Source organism: Aulonocara sp. 'chitande type north' Nkhata Bay, linkage group LG12, assembly GCF_057382095.1.
Source record: "Aulonocara sp. 'chitande type north' Nkhata Bay isolate Kocher_YH1m ecotype deep benthic linkage group LG12, A_spYH_male_GT1.1, whole genome shotgun sequence".
Taxonomy (NCBI): domain Eukaryota; kingdom Metazoa; phylum Chordata; class Actinopteri; order Cichliformes; family Cichlidae; genus Aulonocara; species Aulonocara sp. 'chitande type north' Nkhata Bay.
In genome coordinates, this window is record NC_141355.1 from 23,841,457 (window position 1) to 23,853,771 (window position 12,315).

The 12,315-nt window shown below is 39.0% G+C and overlaps 1 protein-coding gene across 3 annotated transcripts in view; it reads right to left on the reverse strand.

Moving 5' to 3' along the window:
* The window catches only part of bmpr1ba (bone morphogenetic protein receptor, type IBa), a 69,267-nt gene extending 57,250 nt beyond the window's left edge, over positions 1-12,017 (reverse strand). For all 3 annotated transcript variants that reach the window (XM_086314512.1, XM_086314510.1, XM_086314511.1), the window contains exon 1: positions 11,803-12,017. The gene's annotated coding sequence lies outside the window, so the exon portion shown is untranslated. The remainder of the gene's footprint in view (positions 1-11,802) is intronic.
* Positions 12,018-12,315: the final 298 nt, after the last annotated feature.

Genomic DNA, 12,315 nt, shown 5'->3' on the forward strand with positions numbered 1-12,315 from the left:
TTCTGCTGCGGCCAGTTTTGCAGAACCAGGAGATCTGCAGGAGCAAGGTTTAGAGAACAGGACGCCCTCCTAGCCAGTAAGCTTTCCAAAAAAAAAGTAAAAAAAAAGTAAAGAAGTCTTCTCTACAGGACTTACAGGAACCACACAAACTTGGTTATGTCTGTCTGCCTCCTGATTTCTGTCACACTTCTGTCTGCTGCTTATTAAACTAAGTTTGTTGGCAGCAATACAGTGACTCCCAAAGCTATAATAGATACCAGTCATCTAGACGAAGCCAGGTGAACTGTGACTTTGTTTTTGTGAAATCTAGGATCTTTTAAAATTGTATAAAATAAGTTATGTGAGAACTGCTGGAACTTAATCATTTACAGTACTGTTGAATTTTGTAAAATTAGGTCATACAGTGGTTTAAAAGCTCTGAAGCATAAAGCTCATGGTGAAATAAGTGCTTGTTTTTGTTATTGTTGTAGAATATCATTTATTATTGTAATAAAACAGGTTAATTTTATATATATGATGTCCATCACCTTGCCTCTGCACAGGACATTTTAAGCCTCAACTGAATGTCATGCCACTACCAGGTCTTATGTCACCCATTACTAGAAACAGCATAAAGAAGCAGCAGAAAGCTGGCTGAGAACAAGTACGAACTGTGTGCCTTAAACGATATTGTATCACAGCAAGGTAGGACTGCAGGGTATGCAGTCCCCCCCTACAGGAAGCTCAATGGACATGGTTCAGGGGTTATGGCTTGTAAAAACACTGCTCCCAGCGTATTACTTTGAATATAAAATCAGTGAGCATGTGAAACAGATTAGTGCACATGCATGCACCCTGTTTGGTTCATCTAAAGATGTCAATGTATGCCTTTGTTTGAAAGAGAATCTACTATATGTGAGCAGAAAGAGCATCCTAAGAAAGACCAAGAATGGTGAGAGAGAGAGAAAAAACAGAGTATTCAGAAGATGACACTGTGCAGAAATAAAAAGGCAACAATATCAGAAAAAGAAATTCATGGGCACATGACTGATGTTTCCTGCACAAGGTCCTAATGCTATGCAGTCATCCTAATGCTGTGTAGTCATCTGCTTGATAGTTTGGTCTGCGACCTATAGAGGCCTGTTACGGACATCTGGTCTCTCTTGGACTCTCTTACTCCAAATTTCCTCAGCATTTTGGAGCTTGCTGCCTCTTAATCTGGCAGAGCTGGTTCAGTGTTGGCCATCTGGTCAGTTCTGTTTTTATATCACCTTATTAAATCTACAAACAACAGCAACCCAGCTACAGTGCTATCTGCTATATTACGATCTTTACGTTTTCCTCATATTTTTCATCCACTCACTTCCTGTTACTGACCTCTCACTAAACTCCCTGTAAGCCTCTAAAGACACCAAACAAAAGACTAGATAACAGAGTAAATATCTCGTTCATATTCAGCTCACCAGCAGATGTCAGTGAGCAACAGATTTCCCAGTGGCTGCTGTTATCAATGCGTTGATTCAATAAGCATTACGCTGTTACACAGAACACAACACAAAGACTCCCATAGGCCTGCTTCATATTGTAATTGCCTTTTGAGGTGGATATGAATAAATCCACCGGACATGCAAGTGAAGAAACAGACCCCCATGAGATTTGATTTCACATGCATCAGATTCAATATCTCAGAGGTTTAATTCAATTCGGCATCAATCAAATTTAATTTCTCTGGAATAATGACTTTGGAAAACATATTGATGAGCCTATCATGAATTTATGTCTCATGGGGAGGCAGTGTCTGCACAGACAACATGGATGCAATTTCAGTCAGGAGGGTATCGATGATGCCACACAAAACAGTTCAGTGTGCAGCAGCACATTTTGCACTTATCTGTTGAGGCCAAAAACAGAGAAAGATAGCGGAAAAGACAGAAGAAGACATGGTGAAAAGAGAATAATAACAACTAGTGACTTCTGAGTTTGATTATACACATTATTGCCACTCCTTTGCCAAAGACACATCTGCACGAATCAAAGAAAACCATTTATCATTCCAGACCTAAATGCATTTGTGTGGAGGACTGGACAACACAGTGAAGACTAAGTGGGTTAAATAGGGGGAGAAAACAAAGAGAGACAAAGAGACAACTGCATACGGCCTTCTGCCTCAGTCACTTTCAGCTGTAACTCCCCGTCTGTCACTCTCTGCGAAACTAAAGTAACGTGAGATTCAAATCCTTCAGATTCTGTTCACTTTGTTATGTCTGAACATGTGGAAATAAACACAGTACGCAGAACTGCTCATGTGTTTTACATATCCTGCCTGGAATATAGGACGTCAAAGTTTTTCCATCACTCGGCCTGACCTTTAACCTCTCTGGCATTTCTTAAAAAATTAACAGCACAGCCACAGCTTGAAGTAATTTCTCTCACTGAAAATATCTGAAACAACAACAACCACAAACTGATGCTTGATGCCACTGTCGATAAATTAACCCATTTTCACTCGAACTCCAAGAGAAATCGATATTCAGGACCAGGTTTGGGTCTTAATAACGGCTTCAGGAAATCTCAATAAAGGCATCTCCTAAAACTTAACAAAGATACTTGCTATCAGGCAAATATTTCTTTCACTGCGGATGGAATGGCACCTCAAAGGAGGTACCATGGAAATTGAGGTCTTAGGTTTTTGGGGGCAGGGGGGATGAAATTGTCCCAAAGTGAATCCAGATGTTTATCATTCTATCCTCAGACCTCTTTACCCCCTCCCAGTTCCCCACTCATCACTCCATCATTTCTCTCTTGTTTTTTTCCCCTTCGAGTGAACTACAGGTCTAGTGATTACTTTGGTTAGAGCAGAGCCAAACCAAACACAAGAAGACAGTTGTGGTCTACAAAATAGAGAACAGCTTGAAAGTTCAAAGTAAAAAACTATATGATTTAAAGCATCCTCGGGGCTCAACCTGTTTATGTTTGGGATCAGGGCTTTTTTGCAAGAACAATATACTATTCTCACTTAGCAATTAAAAGAGGTCCTTGTACTTTTTCAGACAAGACTAGAAGTCACCAAACGTCATGTCTGTAAAGATTGCACATGCCAAAAAACAGAAAAGAAACTAGCGGAGTCGAGCTGTAGGACCTGCAGTGAAAGAAAATACCCAAATAATGAGATCAGAAGCTGGCTGGTAGTATGTTTTATCATACTCCCTGTGGGAAACAGGCCTAATAAATCATAATTTAAACATTTTCATACCGTCACTCTATGTGGCTGTGTTATATTGTCCACCGGCTTTATTTTAGCCACAAAGTCCATCGCACAGTGAATTGCTGATCTCGCCTTTGGGTCATGGAAATATCTCTTTAGTAAGCCCAAAGCTGGGGTATTATAGGTATTCCTTTTAAAAAGACTATACCAGGTCATCACATTAATCAAAGTAAAGAAAAAGGGCAACACCGGAGGAGGAGTGGCTGAATTCTGCGGCCTGTGTGAATTACAGAGCACAGGGGCAGAATGACTCCATCATGACATCAGGAGAGGTTATTTTTTTAAAAGGTCCACCCTGAGGGGCAGCAGAGTGGTAATGAAGATAATGATACTGTGCAGCTGAATGACCTTTTTGTTAAAACGATATCTCTGACATTAACACAAATTCACCCTATATTATATACAGTAGTCGAACACCCAATCTAACTACATTCTTCTAACACCTACTCATTCTCTTCTACCTGGAAAAACATGAAAATTCATTGTTCAGGGTTGTCCATGACAACTGGACGCCCACATGATTTACATGTAGACGTTTCAGTCTTCATAGAGCCCAACACAGAAGCTCAAACTTATCAGGTCATTGTCCCACTCTGTCCCAAACTTACACATGCTTACAAAGCATTCTTTTTGATACCTCTCTTTCACTCACTTGTACTCACACATAGGGGTGGGTTTTTATAATCGATTCATCGATTAAAATCGATTCTGGCTTGGATAACGTAAAATCGATTCATTAAAATCCTGAATCGATTTTATTAAAAAAATTTTATTTTGCCCGAAATGCCAGAATCTCTGGTGACATCTCACAAAAGTTCAAGAACCACCAAACGGTTAAGACAGTAAATGAGAGCAGGTACACTCTGATTCTGCACATAGACTTAAACACACAGCGTGACCCGCGGATCAGCATCAGTTAGATGTCGCCTTTCTCACGGTCAGCTCGCTGATTCTGATCTGTCGGCAGGTCCGCGCTTTGTGTTCACGCCCTTTATGAGCCGATTCTAAAGCTGTTAGTTTGATCTCTCTCCAAACAATAATGACCGAACCAGCAGCAAAAGAAGATCCAAATGCTTCACATAAACATCGTCATGAATTCACTCTGACTTTTACTGTTTTGCTTCCACCGCGATGCACAGCTCTCTCTCTCTCTCTCTCTCTCTGTACTTCAAGAACAGTTTCCCTTTCTTCATTATTCGCTTGCTTGTTACGCACAAGTCTACTGTTGTTTACAGCGCTGTCAGCCGCTGTTTTTTTCCCTTTTACATTCTTCCGAAAAGAAAACCTCATTTCTGCTGTTCAATACTGAACAAATGTAAACTTTTTAAAATTATTCAAAATGCAAAACGCTTAACCGTGTCTCTAATAAAACCGCTGTAATGTCAGAGGTAATGTTCATATGTTGATTAATGGTTTTCTTTCGTTTTTGATGTACTGCAGAATATTTTTTATAAAATCCCAGGCCAGGAAAATCACCTTCATGTTTTTCTGTGTTTTATCTTCAGCTACTTTGACACAAAGGCATCTGCTGTGACGCTCACACCTTTGATAAAGTCTTGCGTGTGTCAGCTTCCTTTTGATACAAAAATATGTAAATGTACTGATCTGAATTATAATATTTCTGACTGTCAAAATTTCCCAGATTTAAATAGAATTGAATCAAATTAAATCGAATTAAATCGAATCGTGGATCGAATCGATTCGGGACCTTGTGAATCGGAATTGAATCGATTCTAGAAATCAGTGACGATACCCAGCCCTACTCACACACATGCACGCACACACTCGAGAATAGAGTTTGATGCCTGCTGGTTCGATCAGTGTCTACCTCATCTGTAATGCAATCATCTACATTTAACTCAGCGGGGAAATTTCCTGTCAGATCATATCTTGTTATCTGCAGTTCAAGACGAGCACTGACGAGGGAGGCATTCAGATGCAACATCTAGTCACTTCAGCTGAGAACAAATTTGAGCTTGCAATGGCCGCCTGGCGATTTCAGAGATGTGTGTTTTGTTTTGGGGGGTTTTAACCTGTAAAATAATAACTTCCTTCTCACTTGTCCTGCCAAAAGTTTTTATGACAGATTGAGATTGTGGCACTTCACTGTGTGTATTCTGTGGCAATGACAAACATAATAGAACAGTTTGGAAATAATAACATGTAATAGCATTGTCCAGTTCTTGAAACAAAACAAAATAAATCTACACACCTTCCTTTATTACTACTCACTACTTTATAACTTTATTTGCCTCCTGTGGATGACACACAACTTCACACAGCACTTTCACAAAGCTCTCACAACCTCTCCCCTCATTAGCAGCTGAATGCATGAACAGAAGTTGACATTCACACCTTTGAACAACACTTGAGGAGGAATTTCAAGACGTCAATAAAGATCCGGTTTCAACAACACTTAAGTATTAAACACATATCATAAATGTTAAACTGGTCAGCACGACGCTTGTTATCATCAAGGTAGCAGCTATGGCTAATAATAAAACAATGTTAATGCTGGAGTTAGACTCTCTTAAGGTTCCAGACAGAAGCAGAGAAAAGTTTAGCTTCAATCGTCAGAAACGGTGGCAGCCTGCCTTACTTAGAGCAACAAAATATGGTGCTTAGTCACCAGAAGCACAGCAAGACCTAAGATAAACATTTAGCACGGCCTAAGAGAGTTTTAAAATATATTTAAAAAATAAACTTTCAAGTTTTATTATTATTTCAGGATTTTTGCATCACATCAGACAGTTTGGATAGGACCTTGGCATTTTCCTTGCTAAAAGCACTATCTTAGTAAAATAGTAAATTTACCTGACCAAAAAATTATATAGATTACTTACACAGGATTCACAGTGTGCAGTCGCATGATCAAATTTTGCAAGGCACGCCTTGCATAAGACTTCTTAATGTGGGAAAGCTTTTTAGCAATTTTAATATCCTTGAAAGGAAATGAAGAAACACACTCTTTTAAAACATTATTCAACTTTGTCAAATGTTCTGTGACATCAATAAACATCTTACGATAAGCTCCGTCTGGTGTGTTGCTAAATTATGCCTGCACCCAGTATGGACCACAGATGTTAAAGGAAAACTGATGAGGTTGTCTAAGTAAGCAGTTTTTGGTTAGATAACAGAATTTAAAAAATATATATAATTTACATACACAGTGCACTGAGGTCTGCTGACATTCAGTGTTAGTATGGCTTGTGATGCTCTGTAAGAAAAAAAACCAAAGTGTGACGTGTGTGTGTGTGTGTGGGGGGGGGGGGGGGGGGGGGGGGTGTCACTGCATACTTCTGTGAATATATCAAAGAAGCACAGGCAATAGATCACAGCCCTCATCTTTAAGTCAAGCATCAAATGTTTTAACTCATCCCAGCTTCAGGGAACAACAGAGAAAAACCTGATGGAATCCATGTGTATGAAGCCAAACGCACACACACAGACACACAGACACGCAGACACGCACACACACAGACACACAGACACGCAGACACGCAGACACGCAGACACACAGACACGCAGACACACACTCTTACTTTCTAAATCAAATTTTAAGTTTAATAGTTTAAGTTTAATATCTGACTTAAGGAGGAAGAAAAACCCTTTAAGAGCAAAAAACATGTTAGATATATCCATATAAAGCATTTTAGAGTTCTGTGCACATGTCTTGATCCACTTATCATTTCTTTATATTTTTGCTTCCAGGAAGCCAGGCTGCCTTTAAAGTGGCCTTGGGCAATAGTTCTCCAGGCTTTCTGAAGGTCTTTTAGTGGGAACTGGCTACTGTTTCTCTTGGTTTCAGTCTGCTCACTGTATCCAACTATTTTCAGAGGAATGCATTTTTGTTTGTTTGTTAAACCACTAAACACTGAGCTATGAATCAGTCATTCATAAAAAAAGGCACCCAACTCAAAGGAATGAGCCAGTGTTGTCTCTACACATACTGTAATGGACAACTTGCCAAAGAAACAATTTTAAGTTGGATTTTGATACTCATAAAAAATGGTCTCAGTGGAAGGTTGGCATTTAATAAGCTATTTTTAAGAAAAGGAAACAGTCTGAGTTGTAATAGATTACATAAGAACTCGACTGAAAATTTGTGCAAACAGGTCTTATGGGGTAATTAATCAATTTGGACATTTTTGATTCATTATCAGTGCGTGAGGAGAAGGTCCGGAGACAGGTACAACAGAGTGTTTACAGCCATGTGTAAAACTCAGTGGACACTCTGTCATGGGTAGTGGCTGCATTTCAGACAATGGTGTTTTGGATCTTCTCAAAATTGATGAAATTATGGATGCAGAAAAGTACATCTGAATTTTAATCCACGACGCAATATCATCAGAAAAGCATTTGATTGACAACGGCTTTATTTATCAGCCTCACAAACATACAATGCAGTAAAACATACGTGGATAGAAACACAATTAATGGACACTAGTCATGGATTGGCCGTGTGGGATCATCTTGATATAGAACAGAAAAAAGGGCAGCTACCATCTAAAGAAGAGCTTTGAATGTCCTTCGAGAAGCCTGGAGAACTATTCCTGAAGCGTACTTAAAGAAACAAGCAAAAATCCACCTCACTGGTGGTTTCTGTCAGGCCTTGCTTGCCCTGCTCATTTATTAAAACACAGACATGTATGTTAATCTATGATGTTATTGTTTTTGTCTTCGTTATAACACTTTTACACATTCAGATGGCAAAAGCAGCTGTTCTTAAACACTGAACACTAACAAATAGACTTCTTCTTCTTTGCTAGCTAAACATTCATTATATTTCATTTGTTTTTTCCCCCCTGTGACTGACAGTTTTCATAAATGTGTCTGACCTTATAAGATATTTAACTACACCGCCAGCCTAACTATTACTATGTGCTACTGTTTATGTCATATATAAAGAGTAAAATGGGTTCTAATCCTAATTTTAAATTCATGAATGCAAATGCTGTTAGATGCACCATTCCCACAGGTAAAGCAAACCCTGAGCAGATTAAACATGTTGTTCCACATCTGGCCAGGCGAGACGAGACGTCTGTAAGTAAAACTATCACACAAACAACATAATGCTCTACAGCTGAGAAAAAACACACTAAGAACAACAATTACAATTTACATTACAGACAAGCTGGTATTGTTATTGTTATATTTCTTGCTATTTTTCAAAACATTTACAAAATAGAGTTGTATAACCACGTAATTATTCTTGGTGATTTTTTTGTAAGAGACGAATGCTTCTTTTTTTTTCTTTTTTTTTTTTAAGAGTTGTTGGAGGGTAGCTGTTAAGTTGAAAATCAAATCTGTAATATAATCTAACATAATTAAGGTTAAGCAGTAGATGTTTCCAGTGTTTGCCACTCCAACCTTTTAGAACAGAGCCTCAGATTTGAGGCTATTTAAGGCAGGCTGGGCACAGTTCATTATCTCAACACTAGAACCAAAGAGGACTCTGAGAAAAAATCCAAAATTTAGAATGTTTCAGAATTTGAGTGAGATAAATGCTCAAATGTTTCTATAAATCACACTGACACTGTAATTAAAGAGCGTAAGGTCTTGGGGGGAAAAAGGCCCCAGGCTAAGTTCTCTTATCTGTTTTTGAGTCTTATCAACTCCATCAAGTTGAGGAAATTAAATGTTAGAGAAACTAAACACTGCACTATGGTTCACTTAAATGATTGTTTACACTCTGATTAACCCTACTGTCATATGCATTCTTATTTAATGCATCGTAGGTAATCTGATTCTTGTGATTAGGGATCTGATATTGTTTTAAATCAAGACTGTCGTTAGCATAATAAAAGGAGAAAGATAAAAGCAGTGAGGTCTGGCAAGCAGCCACTGCAGAATGGAATGAACAGAAATATCAAGGACATGGCACATTTCTGTAAATCTGACCTCGTGCCATTTACCCATTTGCTCTCACTGAACACTTGAACAAATCAATTTTATGAGCTCCCACTATTGCATCATGGTTTTATCATTCCTTTCAATAACCCCTATTTCATCTGGTTTAGCTTCATTTTTTGATGCCTACACATAAAAACTACAAAGCAGTAGTTCAGGTTTTACTTTGCCTGCTCGGTTATGGACATAACATCATCAAGAATCTTTAACACGAATGTTCGCTGAGTTTGGAATCTGGGATTTTTTGAGGCTTAAGCTGAGTCTACCGTGTTCAGTGGGTGTCAAAAGCTACTTCACTTGACTGCATGGCATGACATGGATGAGTAATCATTTTGCATATAAAATCCTAAAACAGTCCCTATCTCCAGTGTATGAATTGTAATTTTTTTATATGCCCATTTATAAAAAACTTTGTATTCAGATGTTTGACAATAGGAAAAAAATAGATCTTTAAATAAAAACTGCTTTGACAATTTACCTGCATTTAATCGTATCACACATTTAAGCACAAAATAAAAGAGACAGGCTTACATCTATCGACTAACACAAAAACTATGCAATCTCACGAATATATTAAATAGGGCATTATGTCACACTTTTGAATAAGCTTTACTTTCCAGTGCAATTTTGCAGCACCTCGTCTTTCCTACGTGTTGCACTTATCTTTTTTCTAGGCAAGCGCAAATTCAGTTTGTTTTAGGCAGATTTGGCATTCTTAGAATGTAGATTAACCTCAAGCAATGTGATCTAAATTTCCAGCAGTAAGCATGTCTCACATCACGAGGTGTCTAAAACTGTTAAGTGTCTGATATTTCTCTCTCTGATACACACACACACACACACACACACACACACACAAGGACAGAAAATTAAGGAAGCGTTCTGTTTACAGCTGCTGTGTAAAACTCAATTACACAGCCAATTGAGAATGTGGCTGTTTCTCAGATTTATTTGATGTGTTCCTGACCTAAATAAGATTGCTGTTCCAACTGAAGCCTCAACAACTGCAAACACTTACTAGTTTGACAGACAGGGAGAACAGTACCCTCACACTGACGCACAGAGGCGCACACACATACACACACGCACACACATCTGGACCTCTGTTTCTCTCATTTATACTTGCTGAGTGCTTTCCTGCGCGGTTTCCCTGTGTTACCGGTCCCGGACCCCTCAGATGAGGTGAGGTAAGATTTGGAGTCACAGGATTATGCCATCTGGACAGACATTCACACAGGCTTGCTCATGTGAACACATGCACACATACAGATATAGCCTACTCTTGTCATAAGCTACACTGACAAACACCTGGACCTGGTTACTGGTCTCAAAGAGAGAGCTGAATACTATGTGCATGCCTATGTGTGTATAAGTGGGGTGTATGGGGAATACTGGGGCAGTGCTGGAGGCTGTGTTGAGGTTCATTTGATTTTTTCCCCCCTGCTTTTTGAGCCCTTGAATAAGGGGGCCCACTCAGGCAAGTCTCGAAAATTCAAGTTGGGTCACTGCTACTACAAGTTGTAAGCCAATTCTATTAAAATATTCAATAGTCAGCTGTCATTATAATATATATATATATATATGCTTTTCTTCACACAACTGAAATTTTCCCTCTTCTTGAGAAACTAATAACTTCTTTTTAATTAATAAAAAAAAATCAGACCATCAAGCCACCATTCTGCCCAGCGCAGGGCATCCAGAAATTTCTTCAGGTTTTGTTTGAGGTTAAATTGAATTGTTTGCAGCTGACCATCATGCATAGCTATGTGAGCCATCCACTAAACAGTCTTTTACTTGTCCCTTTGCATCTGGGATCCTAAATATGTGGACAAGGCACAGCTGGCACAACACATTAAAGGAAAAGACAGACAACTTCCTAAGTTCCATACATTGCAAAAGGGACTTGCACCAAGCCTCTTACTAGATGTATCATTCCAAGGTGGGACCTGAAGATAGTTCCTCTCTTTAGAGTCATGAGTACAGATGGGACTGGAGAATGGCCTACTCCTTTCACTTGCCACAGCTAAAAGTCTTTGGTCTTGTCCTAGTATCTTTTGGTGAAATTAGCCAACAGTAAATCCTGGTACAAGGCTGTACATCAACTCATAGAACTAGAGTTACGTTAAGTAACTACCATTTGCACACTGTACAAATGAATATTAAAGTACAGAACAAGAAAAAGAGGAATAAGGTGTAAATCTAGAATCCATCATGCATTCCTCTGATAACAGCACATATTATTGATTGTTAAGAAAAAAGAAGTTGCGAGCTTGGCTGACCGCTACTGCGTGTTATTTAACATGTATCCTAATTTACTTTTCACTTTTGGAAAATATAGACCAAGCAACGCCACAGAAATCCCAATCACGTAAAGTGTAACGTAAACACCGCTAACAGAGACATGGGTAAACTATTAAAGCTCCTCCTAGCGCTTAAACTTCTCTCTCTTCCATCACATTGTGGCTCAGGAACAGCTACGCAGTGAGATAAGCCTTAAAAAACGTTCCACAAAAATAAGTCGATATGACGTGAATCTGACTGTAAACACCCCGAGAGAAACGACAAAAAACGCTCTGTCAAACTTCCCAAGGTGAATACAAACTGACTGAAAAAGATCTCCGACTCGCGTCTGCTTCGAGTTTACTCACCTTAGGATGCTTTCTGGCTTTCTTTTTGTCGACTGAAAGGAAAAGTTGCAGCCCACGATACTCAGGGTAGATACGCGAGTCACTCTGTTTCCAAGTGTAGCTTTTCTTTCTCTCGCGCTTTTCCCTCGCTCTCTTTACACTTAAACACACACACACTGGTCTCACACACGACTGTGTTTCTGCAAAGGTCCCTCAGCTGCAGGACGGTGATTAATGCCACAAGAGAAGGAGTGCATTAGCAGGAGAAAGGTGAGTGAAGACTCGCACTGAATGGGTTCCTTAAAACCACTCCAAAGGGCTAGTTGTTTAAGGAACACCTAAACACAAATGAACTCCAGTCTAATTACAAAGAAAAACACATCCAGGCTTTGTCGCACAACACAGTGTTTTTGTTGTTTTGCTTAGATTTTCCCTTAAGAACGTTTTAAATTTGGTGGACTTTAAAATGAGTCTTATGTGAAAAGACTATCAAATAGGCCTATATGCTAAGGATTATACATCATGCTACAATAA